Source organism: Phyllobates terribilis, unplaced genomic scaffold (genome assembly GCF_046119375.1).
Source record: "Phyllobates terribilis strain yellow unplaced genomic scaffold, ASM4611937v1 Scaffold_5__5_contigs__length_657084704, whole genome shotgun sequence".
Classification (NCBI taxonomy): domain Eukaryota; kingdom Metazoa; phylum Chordata; class Amphibia; order Anura; family Dendrobatidae; genus Phyllobates; species Phyllobates terribilis.
Genome location: NW_027362765.1, coordinates 652,512,383 through 652,527,601, shown reverse-complemented (window position 1 = coordinate 652,527,601; position 15,219 = coordinate 652,512,383). Strand labels below are relative to the sequence as shown.

The window sequence follows — 15,219 nt, the reverse complement described above, 5'->3', positions numbered from 1 at the left end:
CCTCGCTGTGGCCTTTTGGCTCGGAGGGACGGGGAATGGTTTGGGGGACCCTTCTCCTTTTGGAGAGGGTTTCAAGAAGACCAGCATCCTAGTGCACTTTTTTTGTGGCACTTGTCACTTTTTTAAGCGCACTCGGGTTTTGTACACGAATTCGGGCTTTCGAAAAAAAAAAAAAAAAAAAATCTGTTCTTATCAGTTTAATATCTGATACGTCCCCTATCTGGGGACCATATATTAAATGGATTTTTAGAACAGGGAGATGGAAAAAGAGCTTGCTCTGTCCACTCCACGCATTGACCTGGTATTGCAGTATCTCCAGGACCGGTGCACCCCTTCTTTAATGCAGTTTCTAAAATCAGAAAGAATTGAATTCAATGTTTTTTGTTCATTTTGCTTGTTTGTCGGATTTTGGGATGGACTCTTTGGCTTTGCTTTTCTTCTCATCATTGGATTTTTCATGTTCAAAGTTGCAGAAGCCAGATTACAAGCTCATTTTGGTTCAACTTCAGCAACTGTGCATTGCATTGCCATGTAATGTGATGCAATGCTATCTTTCTAGCTCTCCCTTTTTACTTCCTTTTGGATAAACAGACATATTAGGCAAGCATTTTGGAGCTTTCACCTAAATAACTACAGGTGGTGAGATAAGCTGCACAATATAATTGACCTTTCAGTGTATTGTTGCACACACACCATCTATTTAGCAAATGCCCTTGTTATCAACAGCAGCCTTTTAAACTCACCTGAGCTAACAGGTATGTGTGCTGGTTACTCTGCTGCGCTTAAAATTTCTTTTTTGGTTTGCTACAATGCCTTTTCTGAAACGTTGTCTCCTTCTGCTGGAACACTGACTTCTTTCATTTAATGCCTGCAGACTATAAAAGAGAACCCAACCCAAAAAGTTTGGTTGATTAGTCTGTGGCATTCTGTTAAACTGTTGCTTATGGCGGTCTCTGTGAGCTTCTCAGCGACATTCAGCCAGCCAGGTATCCTGCCTGCAGTAGATGGAATGTGGCAATGGAACGCTGGCTGCGCGTGTCATAATAGGCTCTGAGCCTTTATATACCTGTGCACAGCAGCAGCCACCTTCAGTCTGCTGCTGGACAGCCAGCAGCAGCAGCAGCAGGAGAGGTATGTAATCAGGAGCCCTCCTGCTAAGGGTAGACAGCTGCTCGTTCCACCCCACCCCCCGCCTTAATTGGTTCTCCTCCCTTCCAACGGTGTTGAGGCGGGTGGGAACAGCAGGGGGTGAAGGTGCTGTGTTTAAAGAGGTGGAGTTATGCAGATCTAAAACGCGTGGATTGCAGCAGCAGCAAGCCGAAAAGTGCAGGCATGTAAGGGATCTAGAGGTTGACAACATGTCTTCTTAACGGGAGTCCAGGAGCTCATCTCCACAAATGGACTTTTCAGGATCCTTGGGTGGCTCCGTAGTTTGAAACCAATTCTGGTTATCGCTTCTCGGCCTTTTGGCTAAGATCAGGTGCAGTGATCTAACGGTTGCTGCCTTGGTCTCGGCTAGGAGGTGCCTGGGGTACCCGACTTGTTGGCCTTGGGGGATCGCTCTCTCTTAACGGAGGGAGCTTCACCCCCTTGCAGCTATTGGCAGGTCGGCTTAGTCCCCGGACAACGGGGAGCGATCGCGTCTTGTCTTCGGGGCGACCCGAGGAAATAAGGGCGTTTTCCTTTGCTGAGCTTTATCGCTTAGTGGGCTGTGTAAGTTCTTGGGGTACCCCTCCCTCGGTCTTGGGTTTGTTCCTGCTTTTGTGGGATTCATTCCCTTGTTACTATTGGGGGAGGGCTTAGTCCCTGAGGGCCGAAAATGCCTTTTTCTTTTGGATTTGCGGTGGGGGAGACTCCACTGCGACAGTCCATTAGAATCATGGTGGATGAATGCCAGCGCCATGAGAAGAATCTGCAGTACATCGTGCATGAGATTCTTTTTGGGTTCTTCCACCTGGAGCGAGATAAGATCCTGTGTCTTTACGATCAGGAATTCCGTGGGCGATATACCATTTCCTTTATGGCTAAATCATGCTGTGATAATATCCATGCAGCACTGATGGTTGCGGACAAGGACGATGAGAGACTGAACGGGCTGAGCTTTGACTTCCTGTACGGTGAAGAGGAAGTACCCTTGGTGATCTTCATGTACAGCCCATTCGTCTCTGAGGGCGATATCGAAACCTTTTTGAAGCGTTACTGCAAGTCAGTGCGCTTCTCACATGATATCCTCAACTCCCAGCGCTTCTGGAATGGGAAGAGGAAATACCTGGTGAAGTTCCATCCAGATCAGAGCGGCATTGGTGGTCTTCACCACCCGCCTGCTAATTTTGCCATTGGTAATGTCAGGGGATTCCTACGCTACCCAGGAATGCCCCTTCAATGCCGGAATTGTCATGAATATGGGCATACACGAGAAAATTGTACAAGGGCTCATGTAGTCTTTTGCAACAAGTGCGGTAAGAGTGGGCACACCTCCGCTACGTGTGACTCTGAGATCGTATGTAACCTATGTGGGAAGGCAGGTCACGCCTTCAGGAATTGTCCGAGCAAAAAGTCAAAAACATATGACATGTTTAAGTCAGGTCAACTGACTATCCAAGAATACTTCGGAGGGAGTATTACTACACCTGCCCCTGGACCTGGGTTGGCGCACGCTGACGGGTCCGGAACAAATCCTTCAACGGCTCCGCCAGAGGGCCCGCTGGTAGTTCCACAGAAGGACGGTCGTAGGGGTTCCATAAGATTAACCGAGGGTTCGCTCTCTGTGGAATTGATCGATGTTCTGGCTCTAGATGTTGCCGTATCTCAGAGTCAAGAGGAAGGGTCCTCATCCAGCATGAATGCACCACCGGCATTATGTGGAACTGAGGAGACCTCTAGTACCCCGATTAAGCAAGCACCCAGATTCGCCACACCATCATCGGTGATCTTGGGTAAGGGCAAAAAGGGTACGCTCCTTAATCGATCAACCAGTGTGTCGGATAGAGAGACCTCTAGGGCGCGAAGTAAAAAGGACCCGGCTAAGACCCAGTCGAGCCCTGGTCCTCGAACCAGAAGTCGCAGTAGTTCCGTGACCAGACCAGAGGACAAGATGACCCAGAGGGATGACACCCGTTCCATAGACCAGACCGCCATGAGGACTGCAGATGCACATGACTTGGAAAAGATGGACAGCTCCCAGCCTCTGAAAAGGCAACGGGAGGACGTAAAGCAACCTGATATCCAAAGAAAACACGGATGTCGAGGTCCAGATGAGGAGTCAAAAGTGGATGATGCCTTTTTGCCTGCTTCAGATCCCGGTAATATTAAACAAATCCTGACCCCTGGAGATGCGGAGGAGGAGGTGCCGTGTATTGACTTCTTCCCATCTTCAGATCCTGATTCTTCTTAATGTCTGTTCCTCTTAAAATCTCCTCACTAAATGCGAGGTCCCTAAAGAGCCCTACACGTAGGGCTGCTTTATTTTCTTATTTAGAGACATTGGACTTTGATTTCTGCTTTCTTCAAGAATGTGGTATACAGAGTAATTTAAATTATAAGGACTTAAAAGAAGACTGGAAACTGGGCGCTTCTGTGTGGTCCGGTGCTAATGACTGTCGTGCTGCCGGAGTTGGACTACTTTGCCGTGGACATTCTACCATCATTCAATCTGTGACTGAAATTATACCTGGCAGAGCTATTTTAATACATCTTGTTTTTAATGGACTTTCTTTACGTTTATTAAATGTGTACGCTCCTCCTGGGAAGCAGGAAAGGGCGGATTTACTTGAAATATTGCCATTATTTTGTGTTGGGTCAACCCCCCTGCTAGTGGGAGGAGATTTTAATTGTTTACGTGATGGGGAATCCCGGCAGGGTGGGGATGTGAATCGTAAAGACCGTACCTCCTATTTGTTGAAAAGTTTAATTGATGATTTTAGATTACAGGACTGCTGGAAGGAACTCTTGCCGGCGGATCCAGGTGTTACATGGTCCAATGGAAGAGTTTCTTCTAGAATTGATTTCATATTTGCTTCTACTGCCTTTAAACCTTGTAAATGTTTTCTTTTATCTAATTTATTCTCTGATCATAAAGTTTTATCTGTGTTTTTAGAGTTAGCAGGGGAACAAAATACCTCAAGAGGCCCATGGAGATTAAATACAACTCTCCTAGAGGATATTGATATTCAAAAGAGGTTTGTGCAGGCCTACCAGTGCTGGCAATCAAAGAGAGACCCCCGCGCCTCGATGCTGGATTGGTGGGAGAGCATTAAACCTAAGATTAAATTATTTTTTATTAAGGCAGGGAAAATGAAAGCAAAAAAGAAAAAGCAGTGGTTTTATGTTTTTAATATGAGATTACAAGTACTCTTTAAACTAAAAGAAGTTGGTATTGATGTGGATGATGATATTGCAAATCTTAAGTCTGAAATAAAAAATGCTCTTAATGAAAAAGGAAAACAAATAATTTTTAACTCCCATGTACAGCACCTGGAGGAAGGAGAGAAATGCTCCCGATTCTTCTTCAAAAAGGTAATGGGGAGGAGGGACGCAGTCCTAAATCTTGAAGGTGAAAATTATATTAAGGGTATGTTAGGAAAAGCTTTTAATTTTTATCAACTTCTTTTTAACACTAAAGTTATAGATCCATCCTTTTTAGAGTATGCTATTAATTCCCTTGATTTTAAGTTAGATATTTTAGACCAGGGTATTTTATCTAGGGATCTCACCAGTGAGGAACTTTTACAGATTTTTAAAAGTTTCTCCAGTGGGAAAGCCCCTGGGGAAGACGGTCTACCGATTGAGTTTTATCTGACTTTTTGGGGAATTTTAAAGAACGATATGTTTTTATTGTTTAAAGAAGCTTTTAATACTAATAAATTACCCCCATCTTGGAGGAGAGGTCTGGTATCTTTAATATATAAAAAAGGGGATAGGAGCCAACTTAAAAACTGGCGGCCTATTACGCTTTTAAACCTTGATTATAAAATTTTAGCTAAACTTATTGCAGTCCGTTTAAAACCCTTTATAGCCAAATTAATTCACCCTAACCAGGTATGTGGTGTTCCCGGAAGAACCATAGCTGAGTCCCTCAACATAATTAGGGATACCATATGCTATTCAAAAGAGAGAAGTCAAAACCTTGCTATTTTATCCTTAGACTTTGAAAAAGCTTTTGACAGGGTATCGCATGAATTTCTTTTTATGGTTCTTAAAAAAATTTTAACCCGCATTATGCTTTTATATCATTCTTGTTTTAGTCAAATTTCTGTAAATGGGTTTTTAACGAAGGGGGTTCCTCTATTATCAGGGGTGAAACAAGGGTGCCCTCTCTCACCACTGCTCTTTATCTGTGTTATGGAACCACTATTAACCATACTGAGAAAAGATAAAGTAATTAAAGGGGTACCTATTCCCGGGAGTAGGGGTATGCAACTTAAAGCCCTAAGTTACATGGATGATGTTACCATACTATGTCCAGATTCCACATCTCTGAGGAGGGTATTGAGAAACACACAATTTTTCTGTGAAGCCTCAGGTTTTAAATTAAATATAGATAAATGTGACTGTTTTAATGTGGGGGGATGGGACTCCTCTTTGACCCCTGGGATAGTGATACAGAAAAATCACATAAAAATTTTAGGAATTATTTTTAACCAAGCCAATGAGGGGGACCCTAACTGGGACTCTGCAATGGATAAAATAGAAAAAAAGATCTCATTGTGGAATTTAAGGAACCTTAGTATGGAAGGTAAAATTTTAATTATTAAAGCTGTTTTAATTCCCATTATGTTGTATGTTGCAATGGTGTTTCCCCCTTCCAATTTACAAATCAAGAAAGTAACAAGAATTGTTTTTATGTTTTTATGGGGTTCAAAAATGGAAAAGTTAAAAAGAGATCTGATGTACAAATGTAAATCTAATGGAGGTAAAGATGTACCCAATTTTTTTACCTTTTTCCATATAAAGTATTTCTGCTTCTGTTTTAAGGTTTTTAAATCTGATGGCATTTTTAGTTATTTTTTAAAATATGCAGCAGGAATGATTTTTAAAAGGTGGTTTAGCCTACCTTTAAGTTCTCCTGTGCTCCTGTGCCCACCTAAACAGTATGTGATACTTGAGAAAACGGTCAGACTTTTAGGTCTCCAGGAATTGGAGCCTGATATATTGGGGGACCAAAGGAAGGTATCTATTGCTTGCAGACACTCTGAGGACACAATTCCTGTCTCCAATTTTTCACAGGCAAGGTCCAAAACGGTGTGGCGAAATGTGTACGGGAAATATCTTGCAAATGTACACAAGGACCTTGCCTGGGCTATCGTCCACCAGTGCCTCCCTACCCGTGAGTTTCAACATAGGCGGGGGCTGGTGGCGAGAGCCAAATGTCCAAGAGATATATGCGGGAAAAGTGAGTCTGTATTGCATCTCTTTTGGAATTGTCATTTTGCACAGGAGGTTTGGAGAAAGGTAGGCCCACTTTTAAAATGGGCATGTGGCCTGAAAGATTTTAATCACTTTTATGTCTTTTATGGTCTTTTTAAGTGTCCAAATTTTAAACAATTCCGAGTTGCCTGGATTATTATTAATTGTTTTAAAAATGCCATGTGGAAAGTTAGAAATATTTTACTCTTCAAACATGATCATATTGATTCAACAGACTGTATAAAAATTGCTTTAAGTGAAATGTATATTTACTATCTCAGAGATAAAAAACTGTATGGAGCAAAAGAAGCGGCTTCTATGTGGTGTGTACAATTATGGAACACAATTAGTGGTAATTAAATAAACCCAAGTACATCTGTAATTATGATTTTCTTAATTGTTACAATGGTTTTATTATGGTAAATTGTGTTTTTACAAAAAACTTGAATTGATTATTATCATGTTTTATCATTTTATTGTAATGTTATAAATGTTCTTTTTTAAAACCTTTGTAAATATACTTTTGAATCAATAAAATTGCGTTGAAACCTTATCTGTTCTTATCAGTTTAATATCTGATACGTCCCCTATCTGGGGACCATATATTAAATGGATTTTTAGAACAGGGAGATGGAAAAAGAGCTTGCTCTGTCCACTCCACGCATTGACCTGGTATTGCAGTATCTCCAGGACCGGTGCACCCCTTCTTTAATGCAGTTTCTAAAATCAGAAAGAATTGAATTCAATGTTTTTTGTTCATTTTGCTTGTTTGTCGGATTTTGGGATGGACTCTTTGGCTTTGCTTTTCTTCTCCTCATTGGATTTTTCATGTTCAAAGTTGCAGAAGCCAGATTACAAGCTCATTTTGGTTCAACTTCAGCAACTGTGCATTGCATTGCCATGTAATGTGATGCAATGCTATCTTTCTAGCTCTCCCTTTTTACTTCCTTTTGGATAAACAGACATATTAGGCAAGCATTTTGGAGCTTTCACCTAAATAACTACAGGTGGTGAGATAAGCTGCACAATATAATTGACCTTTCAGTATATTGTTGCACACACACCATCTATTTAGCAAATGCCCTTGTTATCAACAGCAGCCTTTTAAACTCACCTGAGCTAACAGGTATGTGCGCTGGTTACTCTGCTGCGCTTAAAATTTCTTTTTTGGTTTGCTACAATGCCTTTTCTGAAACGTTGTCTCCTTCTGCTGGAACACTGACTTCTTTCATTTAATGCCTGCAGACTATAAAAGAGAACCCAACCCAAAAAGTTTGGTTGATTAGTCTGTGGCATTCTGTTAAACTGTTGCTTATGGCGGTCTCTGTGAGCTTCTCAGCGACATTCAGCCAGCCAGGTATCCTGCCTGCAGTAGATGGAATGTGGCAATGGAACGCTGGCTGCGCGTGTCATAATAGGCTCTGAGCCTTTATATACCTGTGCACAGCAGCAGCCACCTTCAGTCTGCTGCTGGACAGCCAGCAGCAGCAGCAGGAGAGGTATGTAATCAGGAGCCCTCCTGCTAAGGGTAGACAGCTGCTCGTTCCACCCCACCCCCCGCCTTAATTGGTTCTCCTCCCTTCCAACGGTGTTGAGGCGGGTGGGAACAGCAGGGGGTGAAGGTGCTGTGTTTAAAGAGGTGGAGTTATGCAGATCTAAAACGCGTGGATTGCAGCAGCAGCAAGCCGAAAAGTGCAGGCATGTAAGGGATCTAGAGGTTGACAACATGTCTTCTTAACGGGAGTCCAGGAGCTCATCTCCACAAATGGACTTTTCAGGATCCTTGGGTGGCTCCGTAGTTTGAAACCAATTCTGGTTATCGCTTCTCGGCCTTTTGGCTAAGATCAAGTGTAGTATCTGTTCTTATCAGTTTAATATCTGATACGTCCTCTATCTGGGGACCATATATTAAATGGATTTTTAGAACAGGGAGATGGAAAAAGAGCTTGCTCTGTCCACTCCACGCATTGACCTGGTATTGCAGTATCTCCAGGACCGGTGCACCCCTTCTTTAATGCAGTTTCTAAAATCAGAAAGAATTGAATTCAATGTTTTTTGTTCATTTTGCTTGTTTGTCGGATTTTGGGATGGACTCTTTGGCTTTGCTTTTCTTCTCCTCATTGGATTTTTCATGTTCAAAGTTGCAGAAGCCAGATTACAAGCTCATTTTGGTTCAACTTCAGCAACTGTGCATTGCATTGCCATGTAATGTGATGCAATGCTATCTTTCTAGCTCTCCCTTTTTACTTCCTTTTGGATAAACAGACATATTAGGCAAGCATTTTGGAGCTTTCACCTAAATAACTACAGGTGGTGAGATAAGCTGCACAATATAATTGACCTTTCAGTATATTGTTGCACACACACCATCTATTTAGCAAATGCCCTTGTTATCAACAGCAGCCTTTTAAACTCACCTGAGCTAACAGGTATGTGCGCTGGTTACTCTGCTGCGCTTAAAATTTCTTTTTTGGTTTGCTACAATGCCTTTTCTGAAACGTTGTCTCCTTCTGCTGGAACACTGACTTCTTTCATTTAATGCCTGCAGACTATAAAAGAGAACCCAACCCAAAAAGTTTGGTTGATTAGTCTGTGGCATTCTGTTAAACTGTTGCTTATGGCGGTCTCTGTGAGCTTCTCAGCGACATTCAGCCAGCCAGGTATCCTGCCTGCAGTAGATGGAATGTGGCAATGGAACGCTGGCTGCGCGTGTCATAATAGGCTCTGAGCCTTTATATACCTGTGCACAGCAGCAGCCACCTTCAGTCTGCTGCTGGACAGCCAGCAGCAGCAGCAGCAGGAGAGGTATGTAATCAGGAGCCCTCCTGCTAAGGGTAGACAGCTGCTCGTTCCACCCCACCCCCCGCCTTAATTGGTTCTCCTCCCTTCCAACGGTGTTGAGGCGGGTGGGAACAGCAGGGGGTGAAGGTGCTGTGTTTAAAGAGGTGGAGTTATGCAGATCTAAAACGCGTGGATTGCAGCAGCAGCAAGCCGAAAAGTGCAGGCATGTAAGGGATCTAGAGGTTGACAACATGTCTTCTTAACGGGAGTCCAGGAGCTCATCTCCACAAATGGACTTTTCAGGATCCTTGGGTGGCTCCGTAGTTTGAAACCAATTCTGGTTATCGCTTCTCGGCCTTTTGGCTAAGATCAAGTGTAGTATCTGTTCTTATCAGTTTAATATCTGATACGTCCCCTATCTGGGGACCATATATTAAATGGATTTTTAGAACAGGGAGATGGAAAAAGAGCTTGCTCTGTCCACTCCACGCATTGACCTGGTATTGCAGTATCTCCAGGACCGGTGCACCCCTTCTTTAATGCAGTTTCTAAAATCAGAAAGAATTGAATTCAATGTTTTTTGTTCATTTTGCTTGTTTGTCGGATTTTGGGATGGACTCTTTGGCTTTGCTTTTCTTCTCCTCATTGGATTTTTCATGTTCAAAGTTGCAGAAGCCAGATTACAAGCTCATTTTGGTTCAACTTCAGCAACTGTGCATTGCATTGCCATGTAATGTGATGCAATGCTATCTTTCTAGCTCTCCCTTTTTACTTCCTTTTGGATAAACAGACATATTAGGCAAGCATTTTGGAGCTTTCACCTAAATAACTACAGGTGGTGAGATAAGCTGCACAATATAATTGACCTTTCAGTATATTGTTGCACACACACCACCTATTTAGCAAATGCCCTTGTTATCAACAGCAGCCTTTTAAACTCACCTGAGCTAACAGGTATGTGCGCTGGTTACTCTGCTGCGCTTAAAATTTCTTTTTTGGTTTGCTACAATGCCTTTTCTGAAACGTTGTCTCCTTCTGCTGGAACACTGACTTCTTTCATTTAATGCCTGCAGACTATAAAAGAGAACCCAACCCAAAAAGTTTGGTTGATTAGTCTGTGGCATTCTGTTAAACTGTTGCTTATGGCGGTCTCTGTGAGCTTCTCAGCGACATTCAGCCAGCCAGGTATCCTGCCTGCAGTAGATGGAATGTGGCAATGGAACGCTGGCTGCGCGTGTCATAATAGGCTCTGAGCCTCTATATACCTGTGCACAGCAGCAGCCACCTTCAGTCTGCTGCTGGACAGCCAGCAGCAGCAGCAGGAGAGGTATGTAATCAGGAGCCCTCCTGCTAAGGGTAGACAGCTGCTCGTTCCACCCCACCCCCCGCCTTAATTGGTTCTCCTCCCTTCCAACGGTGTTGAGGCGGGTGGGAACAGCAGGGGGTGAAGGTGCTGTGTTTAAAGAGGTGGAGTTATGCAGATCTAAAACGCGTGGATTGCAGCAGCAGCAAGCCGAAAAGTGCAGGCATGTAAGGGATCTAGAGGTTGACAACATGTCTTCTTAACGGGAGTCCAGGAGCTCATCTCCACAAATGGACTTTTCAGGATCCTTGGGTGGCTCCGTAGTTTGAAACCAATTCTGGTTATCGCTTCTCGGCCTTTTGGCTAAGATCAAGTGTAGTATCTGTTCTTATCAGTTTAATATCTGATACGTCCCCTATCTGGGGACCATATATTAAATGGATTTTTAGAACAGGGAGATGGAAAAAGAGCTTGCTCTGTCCACTCCACGCATTGACCTGGTATTGCAGTATCTCCAGGACCGGTGCACCCCTTCTTTAATGCAGTTTCTAAAATCAGAAAGAATTGAATTCAATGTTTTTTGTTCATTTTGCTTGTTTGTCGGATTTTGGGATGGACTCTTTGGCTTTGCTTTTCTTCTCCTCATTGGATTTTTCATGTTCAAAGTTGCAGAAGCCAGATTACAAGCTCATTTTGGTTCAACTTCAGCAACTGTGCATTGCATTGCCATGTAATGTGATGCAATGCTATCTTTCTAGCTCTCCCTTTTTACTTCCTTTTGGATAAACAGACATATTAGGCAAGCATTTTGGAGCTTTCACCTAAATAACTACAGGTGGTGAGATAAGCTGCACAATATAATTGACCTTTCAGTATATTGTTGCACACACACCATCTATTTAGCAAATGCCCTTGTTATCAACAGCAGCCTTTTAAACTCACCTGAGCTAACAGGTATGTGCGCTGGTTACTCTGCTGCGCTTAAAATTTCTTTTTTGGTTTGCTACAATGCCTTTTCTGAAACGTTGTCTCCTTCTGCTGGAACACTGACTTCTTTCATTTAATGCCTGCAGACTATAAAAGAGAACCCAACCCAAAAAGTTTGGTTGATTAGTCTGTGGCATTCTGTTAAACTGTTGCTTATGGCGGTCTCTGTGAGCTTCTCAGCGACATTCAGCCAGCCAGGTATCCTGCCTGCAGTAGATGGAATGTGGCAATGGAACGCTGGCTGCGCGTGTCATAATAGGCTCTGAGCCTTTATATACCTGTGCACAGCAGCAGCCACCTTCAGTCTGCTGCTGGACAGCCAGCAGCAGCAGCAGCAGGAGAGGTATGTAATCAGGAGCCCTCCTGCTAAGGGTAGACAGCTGCTCGTTCCACCCCACCCCCCGCCTTAATTGGTTCTCCTCCCTTCCAACGGTGTTGAGGCGGGTGGGAACAGCAGGGGGTGAAGGTGCTGTGTTTAAAGAGGTGGAGTTATGCAGATCTAAAACGCGTGGATTGCAGCAGCAGCAAGCCGAAAAGTGCAGGCATGTAAGGGATCTAGAGGTTGACAACATGTCTTCTTAACGGGAGTCCAGGAGCTCATCTCCACAAATGGACTTTTCAGGATCCTTGGGTGGCTCCGTAGTTTGAAACCAATTCTGGTTATCGCTTCTCGGCCTTTTGGCTAAGATCAAGTGTAGTATCTGTTCTTATCAGTTTAATATCTGATACGTCCCCTATCTGGGGACCATATATTAAATGGATTTTTAGAACAGGGAGATGGAAAAAGAGCTTGCTCTGTCCACTCCACGCATTGACCTGGTATTGCAGTATCTCCAGGACCGGTGCACCCCTTCTTTAATGCAGTTTCTAAAATCAGAAAGAATTGAATTCAATGTTTTTTGTTCATTTTGCTTGTTTGTCGGATTTTGGGATGGACTCTTTGGCTTTGCTTTTCTTCTCCTCATTGGATTTTTCATGTTCAAAGTTGCAGAAGCCAGATTACAAGCTCATTTTGGTTCAACTTCAGCAACTGTGCATTGCATTGCCATGTAATGTGATGCAATGCTATCTTTCTAGCTCTCCCTTTTTACTTCCTTTTGGATAAACAGACATATTAGGCAAGCATTTTGGAGCTTTCACCTAAATAACTACAGGTGGTGAGATAAGCTGCACAATATAATTGACCTTTCAGTATATTGTTGCACACACACCATCTATTTAGCAAATGCCCTTGTTATCAACAGCAGCCTTTTAAACTCACCTGAGCTAACAGGTATGTGCGCTGGTTACTCTGCTGCGCTTAAAATTTCTTTTTTGGTTTGCTACAATGCCTTTTCTGAAACGTTGTCTCCTTCTGCTGGAACACTGACTTCTTTCATTTAATGCCTGCAGACTATAAAAGAGAACCCAACCCAAAAAGTTTGGTTGATTAGTCTGTGGCATTCTGTTAAACTGTTGCTTATGGCGGTCTCTGTGAGCTTCTCAGCGACATTCAGCCAGCCAGGTATCCTGCCTGCAGTAGATGGAATGTGGCAATGGAACGCTGGCTGCGCGTGTCATAATAGGCTCTGAGCCTTTATATACCTGTGCACAGCAGCAGCCACCTTCAGTCTGCTGCTGGACAGCCAGCAGCAGCAGCAGCAGGAGAGGTATGTAATCAGGAGCCCTCCTGCTAAGGGTAGACAGCTGCTCGTTCCACCCCACCCCCCGCCTTAATTGGTTCTCCTCCCTTCCAACGGTGTTGAGGCGGGTGGGACAGCAGGGGGTGAAGGTGCTGTGTTTAAAGAGGTGGAGTTATGCAGATCTAAAACGCGTGGATTGCAGCAGCAGCAAGCCGAAAAGTGCAGGCATGTAAGGGATCTAGAGGTTGACAACATGTCTTCTTAACGGGAGTCCAGGAGCTCATCTCCACAAATGGACTTTTCAGGATCCTTGGGTGGCTCCGTAGTTTGAAACCAATTCTGGTTATCGCTTCTCGGCCTTTTGGCTAAGATCAAGTGTAGTATCTGTTCTTATCAGTTTAATATCTGATACGTCCCCTATCTGGGGACCATATATTAAATGGATTTTTAGAACAGGGAGATGGAAAAAGAGCTTGCTCTGTCCACTCCACGCATTGACCTGGTATTGCAGTATCTCCAGGACCGGTGCACCCCTTCTTTAATGCAGTTTCTAAAATCAGAAAGAATTGAATTCAATGTTTTTTGTTCATTTTGCTTGTTTGTCGGATTTTGGGATGGACTCTTTGGCTTTGCTTTTCTTCTCCTCATTGGATTTTTCATGTTCAAAGTTGCAGAAGCCAGATTACAAGCTCATTTTGGTTCAACTTCAGCAACTGTGCATTGCATTGCCATGTAATGTGATGCAATGCTATCTTTCTAGCTCTCCCTTTTTACTTCCTTTTGGATAAACAGACATATTAGGCAAGCATTTTGGAGCTTTCACCTAAATAACTACAGGTGGTGAGATAAGCTGCACAATATAATTGACCTTTCAGTATATTGTTGCACACACACCATCTATTTAGCAAATGCCCTTGTTATCAACAGCAGCCTTTTAAACTCACCTGAGCTAACAGGTATGTGCGCTGGTTACTCTGCTGCGCTTAAAATTTCTTTTTTGGTTTGCTACAATGCCTTTTCTGAAACGTTGTCTCCTTCTGCTGGAACACTGACTTCTTTCATTTAATGCCTGCAGACTATAAAAGAGAACCCAACCCAAAAAGTTTGGTTGATTAGTCTGTGGCATTCTGTTAAACTGTTGCTTATGGCGGTCTCTGTGAGCTTCTCAGCGACATTCAGCCAGCCAGGTATCCTGCCTGCAGTAGATGGAATGTGGCAATGGAACGCTGGCTGCGCGTGTCATAATAGGCTCTGAGCCTTTATATACCTGTGCACAGCAGCAGCCACCTTCAGTCTGCTGCTGGACAGCCAGCAGCAGCAGCAGCAGGAGAGGTATGTAATCAGGAGCCCTCCTGCTAAGGGTAGACAGCTGCTCGTTCCACCCCACCCCCCGCCTTAATTGGTTCTCCTCCCTTCCAACGGTGTTGAGGCGGGTGGGAACAGCAGGGGGTGAAGGTGCTGTGTTTAAAGAGGTGGAGTTATGCAGATCTAAAACGCGTGGATTGCAGCAGCAGCAAGCCGAAAAGTGCAGGCATGTAAGGGATCTAGAGGTTGACAACATGTCTTCTTAACGGGAGTCCAGGAGCTCATCTCCACAAATGGACTTTTCAGGATCCTTGGGTGGCTCCGTAGTTTGAAACCAATTCTGGTTATCGCTTCTCGGCCTTTTGGCTAAGATCAAGTGTAGTATCTTTCGAAAAGGCGGTTTTGGATGTTGGCCGCCCTAGTAGATTGATACATTATGCACACTGGGGTTTAGGCGCTTGTTAGTACGCCAGGTGGCTAATATAGTCATCTGGTGGAAAGCATGGCCCCCCAGGATCGACGCCATTGGGCCGGGGAAGATCGAAAGCCCGAAGTGTGAAGTGCCCCAGGAGTGGTGACCCTGGGGTGCCTTAACTCACTGGGATTGGGAACCCCACTTGAGTTTATGGCACATTTGCACTAGCACTTCAATATTTCTTTCTTAACACACACCCTTATTCCGGGCCTTCTGGCCTTAGGATGGGGAATTTTTCAATTCCCGGTCGAAGGTCCGGGCAGTATTATACTGTGAAACCTTCACTATTTATTTAATTTTTTTTTTGTCACTGTGTGTCCACTTTTTCACGTGTGTCCACG

The 15,219-nt window shown here is 43.7% G+C and overlaps 7 non-coding genes and 1 pseudogene across 7 annotated transcripts; all 8 read left to right on the top strand.

The window, feature by feature from the left end:
* The first annotated feature begins 150 nt into the window (after positions 1-150).
* On the top strand, positions 151-335 carry LOC141150700 (U2 spliceosomal RNA). The gene has a single exon (XR_012246831.1). It is a non-coding gene; the product is annotated as a U2 spliceosomal RNA (small nuclear RNA).
* A 6,587-nt stretch (positions 336-6,922) lies between these two features.
* Positions 6,923-7,111, top strand: LOC141150472 (U2 spliceosomal RNA). The gene has a single exon (XR_012246665.1). It is a non-coding gene; the product is annotated as a U2 spliceosomal RNA (small nuclear RNA).
* A 1,112-nt stretch (positions 7,112-8,223) lies between these two features.
* Positions 8,224-8,414, top strand: LOC141149596 (U2 spliceosomal RNA). Its single transcript, XR_012245888.1, has one exon. It is a non-coding gene; the product is annotated as a U2 spliceosomal RNA (small nuclear RNA).
* A 1,115-nt stretch (positions 8,415-9,529) lies between these two features.
* Positions 9,530-9,720, top strand: LOC141274771 (U2 spliceosomal RNA). The gene has a single exon (XR_012323037.1). It is a non-coding gene; the product is annotated as a U2 spliceosomal RNA (small nuclear RNA).
* Positions 9,721-10,832: 1,112 nt separating this feature from the next.
* LOC141274770 (U2 spliceosomal RNA) lies at positions 10,833-11,023 on the top strand. The gene has a single exon (XR_012323036.1). It is a non-coding gene; the product is annotated as a U2 spliceosomal RNA (small nuclear RNA).
* A 1,115-nt stretch (positions 11,024-12,138) lies between these two features.
* On the top strand, positions 12,139-12,329 carry LOC141274769 (U2 spliceosomal RNA). Its single transcript, XR_012323035.1, has one exon. It is a non-coding gene; the product is annotated as a U2 spliceosomal RNA (small nuclear RNA).
* A 1,114-nt stretch (positions 12,330-13,443) lies between these two features.
* On the top strand, positions 13,444-13,634 carry LOC141274768 (U2 spliceosomal RNA). Its single transcript, XR_012323034.1, has one exon. It is a non-coding gene; the product is annotated as a U2 spliceosomal RNA (small nuclear RNA).
* Positions 13,635-14,749: 1,115 nt separating this feature from the next.
* LOC141151248 (U2 spliceosomal RNA) lies at positions 14,750-14,841 on the top strand (annotated as a pseudogene).
* Positions 14,842-15,219: the final 378 nt, after the last annotated feature.